Source organism: Dryobates pubescens, chromosome 15 (assembly GCF_014839835.1).
Source record: "Dryobates pubescens isolate bDryPub1 chromosome 15, bDryPub1.pri, whole genome shotgun sequence".
In the NCBI taxonomy this organism is placed as follows: Eukaryota; Metazoa; Chordata; class Aves; order Piciformes; family Picidae; genus Dryobates; species Dryobates pubescens.
Window position 1 is genome coordinate 23,627,149 of NC_071626.1, and position 14,795 is coordinate 23,641,943.

The following is a 14,795-nucleotide window of genomic DNA, read 5'->3' on the forward strand; positions in this document are numbered from 1 at the left end:
AGGGCTCTGTCACCCTCACTGTAAAGAAGTTTCTCCTCATGTTGGGGTGAAACCTTCTATGTTCAAGTTTGTATCCATTGTTCCTTGTGTTATTACTGTGCACCACCCAAAAGAGTTCAGCCCCCTCCACTTGCCACCCACCCCTCAGCTATTGATAGACATTGATCATATCCCCTCTCAGCCTTCTATTCTCCAGACTAAACTGCCCCAAGGCTCTCAGTCCCTCTTCACAGGGGAGATGCTCAAGTCTCCTCATTTGAGGTGTCTATATATTAGCAGGGGCAGAGCAAGCCTGCAATTTACAGCCCGCAAAGTTGGTTTGCTCACCTGTGGTATGTGGGGATGGTTGGGTCCAAAGATTAAATCATTAAACCCTCTTTCACCTAAAATTTCCTGGTTTCTTTAAGCACATACATTAGATTGAATCTCAGCATGTAGATCACCTTGTTGGTTACAGATCTCTTTGTTGGTTGGATGGCCCCTATGTTGATCATTTGTTTAGCTGGCCAGACCCCTTCCAAATACTTTTGTGTACTCAGACTATCCTAATCCCAAGTGCCTGGTTATAATCTGTATTTACTGACATAATTGACACAATGGCAACTAAATAAACTGAAAGAGTAAACTACAGCACAGGAGGTTCCACCTCAGAGCGAGGAGGATCTGTGAGGGGCACAGAGCACTGGAAAAAGACCCATTTGGATGTGTTCCTATGTGACTTGTGCTGGATTCTATGGTCCTGCTCTGGCAGAGGGTTGGACTCAATGATCTCTTTGGTCCCTTCCAACTCCTAATATCCTGTGATCCTCTAAAAAGAGTAGCTGTCTGCTGCTGAAATGAGTATAAAACCTGCAGCATGTAGCAAGGTCCTTGGTGAGAAACTTGCACACCTGTCTGGTGCTGAGCTGCTTGGTGTTAGCAAAGGCCCAGGGCTGGCTGGGCCTAAGCAGATATATTCAGGACTGACCAATCCATTTTCTCATCCCTCTCATGAAGTCCAAGATTAAATGTTTTTAAGGTTTGGTAAGAGTTATTCTTTCACCCACCCCTTTAATTTTCACATGCTTCTCTTATTTCTCTGCTTGGGCTGGCACAAGGAGCAAGGGCAGGATACTCTGATCTTTCCAGCCTGACTAGAAAAGGGATATATTAGAAATGTAATAAAAAGCATATCTCCTGGAGATTTGCATCCTGGTTTTGCAGATGAATCTGTAGCTAAGGCAATCAACAAGACTTTTGGGTGCCCTATGACTTCACAAGCCCTATGAGGAGAGGCTGAGGGAGCTGGGGTTGTTTAGCCTGGAGAAGAGGAGGCTCAGGGGAGACCTTCTTGCTCTCTACAGTTCCCTGAAGGGAGGTTGTAGCCAGGTGAGGTTTGGTCTCTTCTCCCAGGCAACCAGCACCAGAACAAGAGGACACAGTGTCAAGCTGCACCAGGGGAAGTTTAGGCTGGAGGTGAGGAGAAAGTTCTTCACAGAGAGAGTTGTTGGCCATTGGGATGTGCTGCCCAGGGAGGTGGTGGAGTCACCATCACTGGTGGTGTTCAAGAAAGGATTGGACGTGGCACTTAGTGCCATGGTTTAGTAGTCATGAGGTCTTGGATGACAGGTTGGACTTGATGATCTTTGGTGTCTTTTCCAGCCTTGTTGATTCTCTGATTCTCTGATTCTTACTTGCACAGAATTATTTGGTTGCTCTGCAGCACCAATTACAACAGGCACGAGATATGGTTGCTGGTGTGGGTTAATGTAATCTGTCACAACCCACAATCTGTACTTTCAACTGCTTTACAAGGTGCTTGTACTTGACACACTGATGTCCTCAACCCCCATCAGCATCACTCATTTGCTAAATGATCTGACTCCTAAAGAGCAGCACTCCAGTTTCGTTTGCTTACCATTGAGATAAATTGTTTTTACCATTTGCCACTAGAGAAAAGCTGTTCAGCAGGCATTTAGCCTAGGCCATCCAGCCTGTTCTTTGCCACAACTTTCCACTTTCTTGACCCTTTTGCCACTGCCAGCTTGGTGCTTGACCTGACTGTACAAGACAGGCCAACATTCTGTCTGTCTCTGGGAAACAAGACACTTCCCCCTTTCTCTAAGTGTCCATCTCATGCAGCTCAGTATCAGTTGTGCAGTCTGTGCCTGCATCATGCAGAGGTCTTCCACTGATGTCAGGACATGCACTAAATACAGCACTGAACAGAGCGGAGGATTTTGCCCTTATTTAGTGAAAAGAGCTTGGACACATGTTGAACTGATGAGCTCAGCTGGGTGTAGAGCAAATAGCCACAGTCATTTGCCAAGCTTTATTTAACACTCTTAAACGAGGTTATTTTGTTAAAGCTAAGCCCTTCCAAAGCTTCTTTACTTGGGATCCCATGTGCAAATCATCTTTAAGTAGAGAAATGTGTGAAGGGGAAATCCATACAAAGTATCTGCAAACAGGTACCTGAGGTTAGAGTGTGATCTGTGGTTACTCAGAAGGATCCTCTAACACATTCTTGCTTGACATAATTAACTGTCCCTGTTATTCCATCACACTACAGTAGCTCACCATATGGTGGCTCATCCATTTTGGAGTGCTTCATAAATGAGTGTTATTTTTAATTTTAAGAACTCTAGCAGAAAAGACAAATTACAGGAGAAATTACCCATACCCTATCTTAATAAACTCAGAGCTAGATCTGGCTAACACACATTAATTACACTAATTAAATGTCGATATGTGTCCAGGAGCGCAGCTCTTCAACACTGTAAATGTCACCAATTGGCAAACAGGCAAAATCCTCCACAACTCTGCCTCTCCAGATTGCAAGCAAGTTCTGCCATGCACCTCCTGTGACACCACAAAGGGAGGAGAGGAGACTCAAGGACAGGAGAGGAGCGGAGACTCAGGAGAGGAGACTCAGAAGAGGAGAGGAGACTCAGGAGAGGAGACTCAGGAGAGGAGACTCAGGAGAGGAGAGGAGAGGAGACTCAGAAGAGGAGAGGAGACTCAGGAGAGGAGACTCAGGAGAGGAGACTCAGAAGAGGAGAGGAGACTCGAGGAGAGGAGAGGAGACTCGAGGAGAGGAGACTCGAGGAGAGGAGAGGAGAGGAGACTCGAGGAGAGGAGACTCGAGGAGAGGAGAGGAGACTCGAGGAGAGGAGACTCGAGGAGAGGAGAGGAGACTCAGGAGAGGAGAGGAGACTCGAGGAGAGGAGAGGAGAGGAGACTCGAGGAGAGGAGACTCGAGGAGAGGAGACGAGAGGAGACTCGAGGAGAGGAGACTCGAGGAGAGGAGACTCGAGGAGAGGAGAGGAGACTCAGGAGAGGAGAGGAGACTCGAGGAGAGGAGACTCGAGGAGAGGAGAGGAGACTCGAGGAGAGGAGACTCGAGGAGAGGAGAGGAGACTCGAGGAGAGGAGAGGAGAGGAGACTCGAGGAGACTCGAGGAGAGGAGAGGAGACTCGAGGAGAGGAGAGGAGAGGAGAGGAGAGGAGACTCGAGGAGAGGAGAGGAGAGGAGACTCGAGGAGAGGAGAGGAGAGGAGACTCGAGGAGAGGAGAGGAGACTCGAGGAGAGGATACTCGAGGAGAGGAGAGGAGAGGAGAGGAGACTCGAGGAGAGGAGAGGAGACTCGAGGAGAGGAGAGGAGAGGAGACTCGAGGAGAGGAGAGGAGAGGAGAGGAGAGGAGACTCGAGGAGAGGAGAGGAGAGGAGACTCGAGGAGAGGAGAGGAGACTCGAGGAGAGGAGAGGAGAGGAGAGGAGAGGAGAGGAGAGGAGAGGAGAGGAGAGGAGAGGAGAGGAGAGGAGAGGAGAGGAGAGGAGAGGAGAGGAGAGGAGAGGGTAGGAACTGCTATCAGTGAAGCAGGAGCAGCAGCTACTGCAGCACTCCACCTATAAGTGTTTCTCTGTTATTCCCTGTTGATCATTTGTGTTGGCAGCTGCAGCATACAGAGAGGGGAGGCAAGAGTTTGAACATGGGTGTGCTGTTAGGGGATGTCACTTTTGAGCTCTGTGCAATCAGACAGGGAGTTTGTCTAGCATAAAGGTCTCAAATAGTTGCCCCGATCTATAACCACCAATCTTCATTTTAGTGATGCTGAATGAATCCTTTGGTGCTGTTGTTTCGAGTGGTTTTGACAGAGTAAGGTCTGAAGTAAAGAAAAATGAATTCTTTCTCAGTTGTTCCCTCCCTTGAGGAAGTGTGGGGACTCTCCTAACAGGGTTCACTAATCTTGTACACTGGAATCTATCAAAGGTTTTGGAAGTAAAACTTGGTACTTGTGTAACACGCTTTTCTAGTTCCTCATCGTCCAAAGGCAATCTGCTCTCCATTGCCTTAAGGCAAATCAGGAGAGGTCATGGAGCAGATGATCTGGAGTGCCAGTATGCAGCAACAGCAATGGACTGATAAGACTCAGTCAGTATGGGTTCATAAAGGACAGGTCCTGCTCAAGGAACCTGATCTCCAGTGACAGGATGACCTGTTTAATGGATGAGGGAAGAGCTGCGGATGCTGTACTTTAGTAAAGCATTTGTCCTGTACTTCAGTAAAGCATTTGACCTGTTCTCAAGCATAAGTCCTATAAGAAGAGGCTGAGGGAGCTGGGGTTGTATAGCCTGGAGAAGAGGAGGCTCAGTGGAGACCTTATTGCTCTCTACAACTACCTGGAACATGGTTGTAGCCAGGTGGGGGTTGGTCTCTTCTCCCAGGTAACCAGCACCAGAACAAGAGGACACAGTCTCAAGCTGCACCAGGGGAAGTTTAGGCTGGAGGTTAGGAAGAAGTTCTTCATAGAAAGAGTGATTGGCAATTGGAATGTGCTGCCCAGGGAGGTGGTGGAATCACCATCCCTGGAGGTGTTCATAAAAGGATTGGACATGGCACTTGGAGCCACGGTTTAGTTGTCAGGAGGTGTTGGATACTGGGTAATGGGTTGGACTTGATGATTTCTGAGGTGTTTTCCAACCTGGTTGATTCTATTCTATTCTATGATTCTCAGCAAAGCATTTGACACCATCTCCCACAGCATCCTCCTGGAGAAACCAGCTGCCCATGGCTTGGATGGGTGGACACTGTGCTGGGTGAAAAAAATAGAAAATAAAAAGAACTGGCTGGATGTCTGGGCTCAAAGAGTGGTGGTGACTGGAGTTAAATGGAGCTGGTGGCTGGTCACAAGTGGTGTTCCCCAGGGCTCTGTATTAGGGTCAGTTGTGCAGGATACAAGACCAATTTTCACATCCTGCCCTTGAGTCACAACCACCCCATGCAATGCTACAGACTTGGGGAAGAGTAGCTGGAAAGCTGCCCAGTAGAGAATGACCTGCAGGTGTCGATCAACAGTCAGCTGTACATGAACCAGCAGTGTGTCCAGGTGGCCAAGAAGGCCAACAGCATTCTGGCCTGTATCCAGAACAGTGTTGCCAGCAGAAACAGAGATGTGATTGTCCCCTGTAATAAGCACTGGTGAGGCCTCACCTTGAGAACTGTGTTCAGCTTTGGGCTGCTCACTACAAGAAAGGCATTGTGGTGCTGGAGCATATCCAGAGAAGGGCAATGAAGCTGGTGAAGGGTCTGGAGAACAAGTCTTATGAGAAGCAGCTGAGGGAACTTGAATTATTTAGCCAGGAGAAGAGGAGGCTCAGGGAAGACTGTATAACTCTCCACAACTACCTGAAAGGTTGTAGTGAGGAGGCTGCTGGTCACTTCTCCCTAGAACCAGATGATAAGAGGAAATGGCCTCAAGGTGCACCAGGGCAGGTTTAGATTGGATATTAGAAGAAACTTCACTGAAAGAGCTATCAAACAGTGGAACAGACTCCCCAGGGAGGTAGCTGAATCCCCATCCCTTGAGCTGTTTAACACACAGACAGCTGTGGTGCTAAGAGACACAGATTAGCACCAGACTTGGCAGAGTTAGATAATGGTTTGACCTGATGATCTTAAAGGTCATTTCCAACTGAAACTATCCTAGGATTCTATCATAGAATAGAATAGAATAGAGTAGAGTAGAGTAGAGTAGAGTAGAGTAGAATAGAATAGAATAGAATAGAATAGAATAGAATAGAATAGAATAGAATAGAATAGAATTGAATTAACCAGGTTGGAAAAGACCTTCTAGATCACCAAGTCCAACCTATCACCCAACACCATCTAATCAACTAAACCATGGCACCAAGCACCCCATCCAGTCTCTTCCTAAACACTTCCAGTGATGGTGACTACAGCACCTCCCTGGGCAGCACATCCCAATGGCCAATCTCTCTTTCTGGGAAGAACTTCTTCCTAACCTCCAGCCTAAACCTCCCCTGGTGCAGCTTGAGACTGTGTCCTCTTGTTCTGGTGCTGGTTGCCTGGGAGAAGAGACCAACCCCCACCTGGCTACAACCTCCCTTCAGGTAGTTGTAGAGAGCAAGAAGGTCTCCCCTGAGCCTCCTCTTCTCCAGGCTAAGCAACCCCAGCTCCCTCAGCCTCTCCTCCAGGCTGAACACCCTCAGCTGCTCCTCACCAGCTCCAGACCCCTCCCCAGCTTTGTTGCCCTTCTCTGGACACCTTCCAGCAACTCAACATCTTTCCTAAACTGAGGGGCCCAGAACCACTTCAAGATGCTCTATCAGTCCCATAGAAATGAATAAATAAAGATGCAGTCAGTTGACAACTCTGATCAACTGTGACATAAGGACATATTGCTTGCTTTGTGGTCATTAGCCATTGGAATGTGCTGCCCAGGGAGGTGGTGGAGTCACCATCCCTGGAGGTGTTCAAGAGGGGATTGGATGTGGCACTTGGTGCCATGGTCTAGTCATGAGGTCTGTGGACAGGTTGGACTTGATGGTCTTTGAGGTCTTTTCCAGCCTTGGTGATTCTGTAATTCTATGGTAGTACTGAGCAGATTTTCCACTGCCATTACTGCTGAATTCCTGCTGTTTAAGTGTTTGGGTTGTTTTTTTCTGTCTTCACGACAGCCTGTTGCCTTTCTTTAAGGAATGAACTTGTATAGGAATAGTTCATAGAGTTCATGCTGTAACTATAGGGAGCTTTCAAGCCTGGCTCTGAAGAGCCACTCAGAAACCACAAACTTCTCCGGTGAGAATTTGCCCTTCGGCCGTCACCTAGGGCTGCGTTTGCAAAATCAGCACTGCCACCTTGTGACACAAAGAAGTGCTCAGCGGGGATCTGGTTTTGTGGGCTCAATTCCCATCGCAGCACTGGTTTGGGAAAAGCCATGGGGAGACAGAATCACAGAATCACCAAGGTTGGAAGAGACCTCAAAGCTCATCAAGTCCAACCTGTCACCGCAGCCCAGAAGCTGCAAACGCCTCAGATTAAACACTTGTTTGTGTGGTTTGATGAGAGGGTCTTAAAGTGTTGCAAGGAAAGGTTCCATTTCTCGGTGCAGCACCATCTTTAAAAGGCATCAGCAATTAGAGAGAGCCTGATTCCACTTTCTGATGTTGTTATTAGCTATTATTAATTTGCAAAATGACCCTTGTTAAAGTCACATTTTGACTGTGTCTGCCCCTGGAAAAGCTAATTTCTCTATCATGCATCTCTACCAAAACTTTCCTCAGTTGCTGCCTAATCCTGTGGAAAACAAGTTCTCCACCCTCAAAGATTCTTCCATCCTCCAAAAGCACTTCAGCTGCCTGCTCTGTACCCATCACACATGCAAGACACATCAGTATCTATAAAATAGGTTTTCTTCTACTCATAACTCCAGGATTCTTCTGGTCATCTCAGAGAACACAAAATGGAGTGAGCTCTTCTCCAGACAGTTTTGAGGAACTCAGAGCTTAATGTTGTCCCTCTTGGCCCATGCACATGAGAAGAATTCATTATCTTCTGTTTAAATTCTTTCCCTTAGCACAATTCACCTGGCTAACAGAATGTGTAGTTCAGAATTAGGTGTGAAGGCTTTCCACAAATCAGAAGCAGATGTCTTAGCTTCCTACAAAAATAACAATACATTCTAGAAGTGGAACATTATTTCTTTAGTAAAATAAAGCAGGCAGAAGTTGTTATGTTATATTGCTAGGTATTCAGGAAGGTTAGGTGATTTTTCTCTCCCTTCTCTCCAGTTTTGGTCATTGTGTTTGTTTGTTGGTTGTGTTTTTTTTCAGTTTGGGCATTCTGGTGGATTTAGGCAGCCTTCTATAAAATGAAGATGTGCTGGAGCATGTCCAGAGAAGGGCCACAAGGATGGTCAGAGGGCTGGAGATCCTCTCCTATGAGGACAGACTGAGAGAACTGGGGTTGTTCAGTCTGGAGAAGAGAAGGCTCCAAGGAGACCTTCCTGTGGCATTCCAGTATCTGAAGGGGGCTACAAGAAAGCTGGGAAGGGACTTCTGAGGGTGTCAGGGAGTGATAGGACTGGGGGGAATGGAGCAAAACTAGCAATGGATAGATTGAGATTGGATGTTAGGAAGAAGTTCTTCCCCATGAGGGTGGTGAGACACTGGCACAGGTTGCCCAGGGAGGTGGTGAAAGCCTCATCCCTGGAGGTTTTTGAGGCCAGGCTGGATGTGTCTCTGGGCATCCTGATGTAGTATGAGGTGTCCCCCCGTGGCAGGGAGGTTGGAACTAGGTGATCCTTGAGGTCCCTTCCAACCCTAACAATTCTGTGATTTATGATATGCTAGAATTCTGTTTCTTGAGGAAAAAAATAACCAACAAAAATGACAACCATGTCATTCACCTCAATATGCCTTGGAGCAAATGCTGGTACAGATGGGCTTGTGTGAACCATTAAGCTCAGGGGAATCTGGGATGTGGCACTGACTTTTTGCAACTAAGGCCTGCTTTACAGACTGTGTAAAAGCTTCTGACCTGTGTCAGTCACACTCACAGAAAATCAAACCTCCTATATTTCCATGAGGAATTTTTTTTTCCCTTTGAGGGTGACAGAACCCTGGAACAGGCTGCCCAGGGGGGTTGTGGAGTCTCCCTCTCTGGAGATATTCAAAGCCCCCTGGCTGTGTTCCTGTGTGATCTGCTCTAGGTGATTCTGCTCTGGCAGGAGGGTTGGACTGGATGAGCTTTCGAGGTCCCTTCCAGCCCCTAACATTCTGTGATAACTGTTAAGGAGAAAAATGATTTCTCTGTTGGTTTTGGCTAAGCAAAAGTGCTTTTCCTCTCTTGTCTTTTAAGAAGGAAAATAATAATAATAATAATAATAAAGAGTAACTTGTCTATCAGTTTTGATCAAGCAAAGGGCTTTCCCCCACCCTTTTCATTCGAGGCATAGGAAGTTTCATGTAAATATGAGGAAAACTGTTTTGCCTGTGTGAGGGTGACAGAACACTGGCACAGGCTGCCCTGGGGGGTTGTGGAGTCTCCCTCTCTGGAGATATTCAAAGCCCCCTGGCTGTGTTCCTGTGTGATCTGCTCTAGGTGCTCCTGCCCTGGCAGGGAGGTTGGACTGGATGACCATTTGAGGTTCCTTCTAGTCCCTGAAATTTTGTGATTCATTAAAGAAAAATATTAACTACAGTGTATAGCCTACTGCCATGTTTCCTATTGGAAACACTTCTGTAGTGCCTAATATCTTCACCTGGGAAATTTCCTATTACATGCTTCAATTATAATTTTTTTTTAGACTAATATGTAGCCTCAGCAATTATTCCCTGTTCAGAAGCTTTCCTGCTGGCATATCAAAGCTCACGCAGATGTTTTCAAAGAAAGGAGATAGTGGAATAAATTCTATATTTGAATGCTGATTTCCTGAGTCACAGACATGAGCTGCATGCACATATTCCCAATATGTGCTGCTACCTGTTCCAAAAGCTGCCAGGCGCACAGCGCTGTCAGAAAAGATCAGGATTTCTTACAAGCGATTAGCTAACTGGATGGGGTGGGGAAAATGCCTTTGCACTCTTTGGTCAGGCTGTCCTGCAACTTACAGGGGGTCCTCACTACATTGTGAAAGAGTCCCATGCTGTACTTAAGGCCTTCCTCTTCTTCCCCCTCTATTCTGCCCTGGTGAGACCTCATCTTGAGTATTGTGTTCAGTTTTGAGTTCCCCAATTTAAGAGGGACAGGGATCTGCTGGAGAGAATAGAATAAATTAGGATAGGATAGGATAGGATAGGATAGGATAGGATAGGATAGGATAGGATAGGATAGGATAGGATAGGATAGAATAAACCAGGTTGGAAGAGACCTTCAAAATCATCACGTCCAACCTATCACCCAACACCACCTAATAATGAAACCATGGCACCAAGTGCCTCACCCAGTCTCTTCCTAAACACCTCCAGTAATGGTGACTCCACCACCACCCTGGGCAGCACATTCCAATGGCCAATCTCTCTTTCTATGAAGAACTTCTTTCTAACATCCAGCCTAAAACCTCCCCTGGTGCAGCTTGAGACTGTGTCCGCTTGTTCTGGTGCTGGTTGCCTGGGAGAAGAGATCAACCCCCACCTGGCTGCAACCTCCCTTCAGGTAGTTGTAGACAGCAAGAAGGTCTCCCCTGAGCTTCCTCTTCTCCAGGCTAAGCAACCCCAGCTCCCTCAGCCTCTCCTCACAGGGCTGTGCTCAAGGCCTCTCCTCAGCCTCGTTGCCCTTCGCTGGACACGTTCAAGTGTCTCAATAGCCTTCTTAAATTGAGGAGCCCAGAACTGGACACAGGACTCAAGGTGTGGCCTAACCATTGCTGAGTACAGGTCAGAATGACCTCCCTGCTCCTGCTGGCCACACTGTTCCTGATGCAGGCCAGGATGCCATTGGCCCTCTTGGCCACCTGGGCACACTGCAGGCTCGTGTTCAGCTGGCTGAACTAAATGTTCACAAGACTGAATATAAATATGCATGCACAAGGTTCCTCTTTCAAGCCAATGTGAATGGAGTTAAGATATGAAAGTTAAAGGATAAGAAAAGAAAACCACCTGGGCATTCCTGTAGCTCTCCTCTTTCAATACATTAGTTTTAGAGGACTTATCATCACTTTGACACTACTGAAAGATTTAGAAATCAATTATGTTATTGTGCCCAGCCAGGGTGTTGCTGTCTTCACCCTCACCCCTTTTCTGGCTTTTGAAACACAGTAGGGGATGTGACCTGGGGACTGACAATGCTCTAAGCAATGCAAAACAAGGGTAGAAAATGAGGTGTGAGGTGCAACAGAGTAAGGTAGCAGCAGCAGAAAATGAGCTCTGTGAACATGGACTCCCTTCACTGTAGTCAAGGTAAGGAGGAGTCTAAGAGAGCAGAGTCCAGCATTAATTTGTTTGAATTGTTTATTCTTCAAGCAGTTCTCTGAGCTTCAATGGATTTTTATGCTGCCTATAAGGCAGCCCAATTCACATGTTTTCTCTTCGGATTTGGACACTCGAGATTGAAAATACACAAAGTGCATTTTTCAGCCTAATCACTCTCTCAACATTCAGATGGCCTCATTTCATGGGAGATGAAAAGAGTGGAGCAAGCGATGCTGGTTTTGAGTATGAATGCATCTGGCATGGCTTTTGTTCCCAGCATATGGTAACAGTTTGTGGTTTGATTAAAGAGAAGATAGAGAACAGTGCTCCTATCTTAAAATGTTAATATTTCAGAAGGTATGAACTATACAGAATTGTAGAATCTGTTACCTTCCTTGTTTTCCCCCATCACCTAAAAAGCAGTAAGCTTTTCATCAGCAGGGAAGTCATTGTGTCCCTGTACTCAGCACTGGTTAGGCCACAACTTGAGTATTGGGGAGCAGCCAGGCAGAAAGGGACCTGGGGGTACTGGTTGACGGCAGCTGAACAAGAGCCAGCAGTGTGCCCAGGTGGCCAAGATGGCCAATGGCATCCTGGCCTGGATCAGAAATAGTGTGGCCAGCAGGAGCAGGGAAGTCATTGTGCCCTGTACTCAGACTGGTTAGGCCACACCTTGAGTCCTGTGTCCAGTTCTGGGCTCCTCAGTTTAGGAAAGATGTTGAGTTGCTGGAAGGTGTCCAGAGAAGGGCACGTAGACCTAACCGTAAGGAGGCTGGGTATTGTAATGTAACCCTGGACTAACAGCCAATGGAATAATGCCATTTGTGCATATTTAGCTGAGATGCTTTATAAGCCGTGCGTTTGAACAATAAAGTTGAAGCTTGCTTATCAATCATGTTGATTGGCCGCGCCTTACCTCGCCGTTCACCAACAAAATCCCACTGGCTGAGCAGTGAATCTGAGAGGTTCACCTCTGGCTGGGAAACAGCAGAGGTACTAGTTGTGCAATTATACCTCTTTCTAGTCAAAATTCGGTGGGGCAGAGATGCCCCAGCAGCATGCCTCTGATTGGCTGTAGGTGATAGCTTCCGCGGGAAGGAGATGCTCTTTGCAGTGACCAGGGCAGCAATACCAGCACGGAGGAGGCACCGTTTCCTGAGTCAGTGTGACAGCTTGCCCTCCTTACAGATGTGTGAAAGCTTCTTCTTAGCACAGCCTGTCTGCTGGGCTCTGCCTTGAGCCCTGCCATGCTTGTGCCTGCTGCCATAACCTTTTGTTTCCCTTCACTTTCTTCAAAGCAAGACCTTAAGCACTTTCCCTGTTTATTTCTGCTTCTGCCTATGCTAGAAACAGTTCAAGTGCTCCGCTTGCTTTTACCAGGAGGAATAGCAATAACAAAGCACTATGGGGTTTCATTTTAAAAGCCATTCATTGATGAATGGCCTTAATTCACTCTAATGCCTTTCTAAAAGCTTTGTCCTTTTAAAGAAACTTCTGTCCTGACTTAAAATGCACACAAGCACATTTCATTTGGGGAGTCTGTTTGAAACATCAGGGAAACTGTTGAGGGCAGATTCTTACTCAGTGTGAAGCAGTATGAATATTAGCATAAGCAGAGTGATATGGGTGGATGCAAACTGGTCAGTGGAATTGAACAGAAAACAAGGAGAATGTTTTAACCAGTCTGTCATTTCCAAGTCAAATTTTAGCCTGGAGAAGAGGAGGCTCAAGGGGAGACCTTATGGCTCTCTACAACTCCCTGAAGGGAGGTTGTAGCCAGGTGTGGGTTGGTCTCTTCTCCCAGGCACCCAGCACCAGAACAAGAAGACACAGTCTCAAGCTGTGCCAGGGGAGGTTTAGGCTGGAGGTGAGGAGAAAGTTCTTCCCAGAAAGAGAAATTGGCCATTGGAATGTGCTGCCCAGGGAGGTGGTGGAGTCACTGTCCCTGGAAGTGTTCAAGAGGGGATTGGATGTGTCACTTGGAGCCATGGTTTAGTTGTGAGGAGGGGTTAAGTATTAGGTAATAGGTTGGACTTGATGATCTCTGAGGTCCTTTCCAACCTGGTTGATTCTATGATTCTATGAAATTTGGCATTTCAGCTGTAGATACCCCTCAGACAACAGTGCTTTGCGCTATGTAGCACTGGGCACTGTGTTCAGTGCTCACCTGGGAAGGAAGAGGTGAAAGTGGGAGAAAAAGCAATTGTTTGGAGGTGATTGTTGATTTGCTCTATGGAAAGAATTAATATTTACTGGTTTGGGGTGGTTTGGGGTTTTTTGCTGGTTTGGGGATTTTTTGTAATCATCACTTCTGTGGTGGGTTAACGCCCGTTCTGAAAAGAAACAAAACAGGGTGGAAGGCTTGCAGGTGCTTTGCCCTCCCTGCAGGGCATTTTCCCCCTGGGAAACTGAGTCTGTGCCACTCCGCCCTCCCTGCCCAGCTAGGGTATAAAAGCAGGACATTGCAGTCATTAGGCCTGCTTTTGGCTCCTGCCTCTCCTGGACAAGAGCTACTGCAGCTGCTTTCCTGCTCCTCTGCCACATGGTCAGGCCTGATCCTTCTCTCTGCTGCCTCCATGCTTCTTCAGAGAGAGACTGGTTTTGTATTCTTGTTCTTTCCCCCCCCCCCCATCCATCCTTGTCCCTTGCCCTTGTGAACCTTACCTGTTATTGTTATATCACACAGTAGCACAGTATCACAGTATCGCCAAGGTTGGAAGAGACCTCGAGGATCATCGAGTCCAACCTGACACCACAAAACCCATGACTAGACCATGGCACCAAGTGCCACATCCAATCGCCTCTTGAAGACCTCGAGGGATGGTGACTCCACCACCTCCCTGGGCAGCACATTCCAATGACTAATGACTCTCTCGGTGAAGAACTTTCTCCTTACATTGATCCTAAACTTCCCCTGGTACAGCTTGAGACTGTGTCCCCTTGTTCTGGTGCTGGTTGCCTGGTAGAAGAGACCAAGCCCTTCCTGGCTACAACCACCTTTCAGGTAGCTGTAGAGGGCAATGAGGTCACCCCTGAGCCTCCTCTTCTCCAGACTAAGCAACCCCAGCTCCCTCAGCCTCTCCTCACAGGGCTGTGCTCAAGGCCTCTCCCCAGCCTTGTTGCCCTTCTCTGGACACCTTCAAGTGTCTCAATGTCCTTCTTAAACTGAGAGGCCCAGAACTGGACACAGCACTCAAGGTGTGGCCTAACCAATGCAGAGTACAGGGGCACAATGACTTCCCTGCTCCTGCTGGCCACACTATTCCTGATGCAGGACAGGATGCCATTGGCCCTCTTGGCCACCTGGGCACACTGCTGGCTCATGTTTAGGTGGCTGTCAATCAGCACCCCCAGGTCCCTCTCTGCCTGGCTGCTCTCCAGCCACTCTGACCCCAGCCTGCAGCTCTGCATGGGGTTGCCGTGGCCAATATATCTATGTTGTTTAAAGACACCTCTTTACCTCTCGACTTCCAAGCCCACTCCAAATTATTGCTTGGTGGATTTGCTCCTTCCCTTTCCTTTTTTTCTCTCCTCTCTGTTGGGAGGGAGGAGCGGGGAGCAGGGGAGAGATTCTCAGCCTTGCCCCAGTCTGAGCTCTTAACT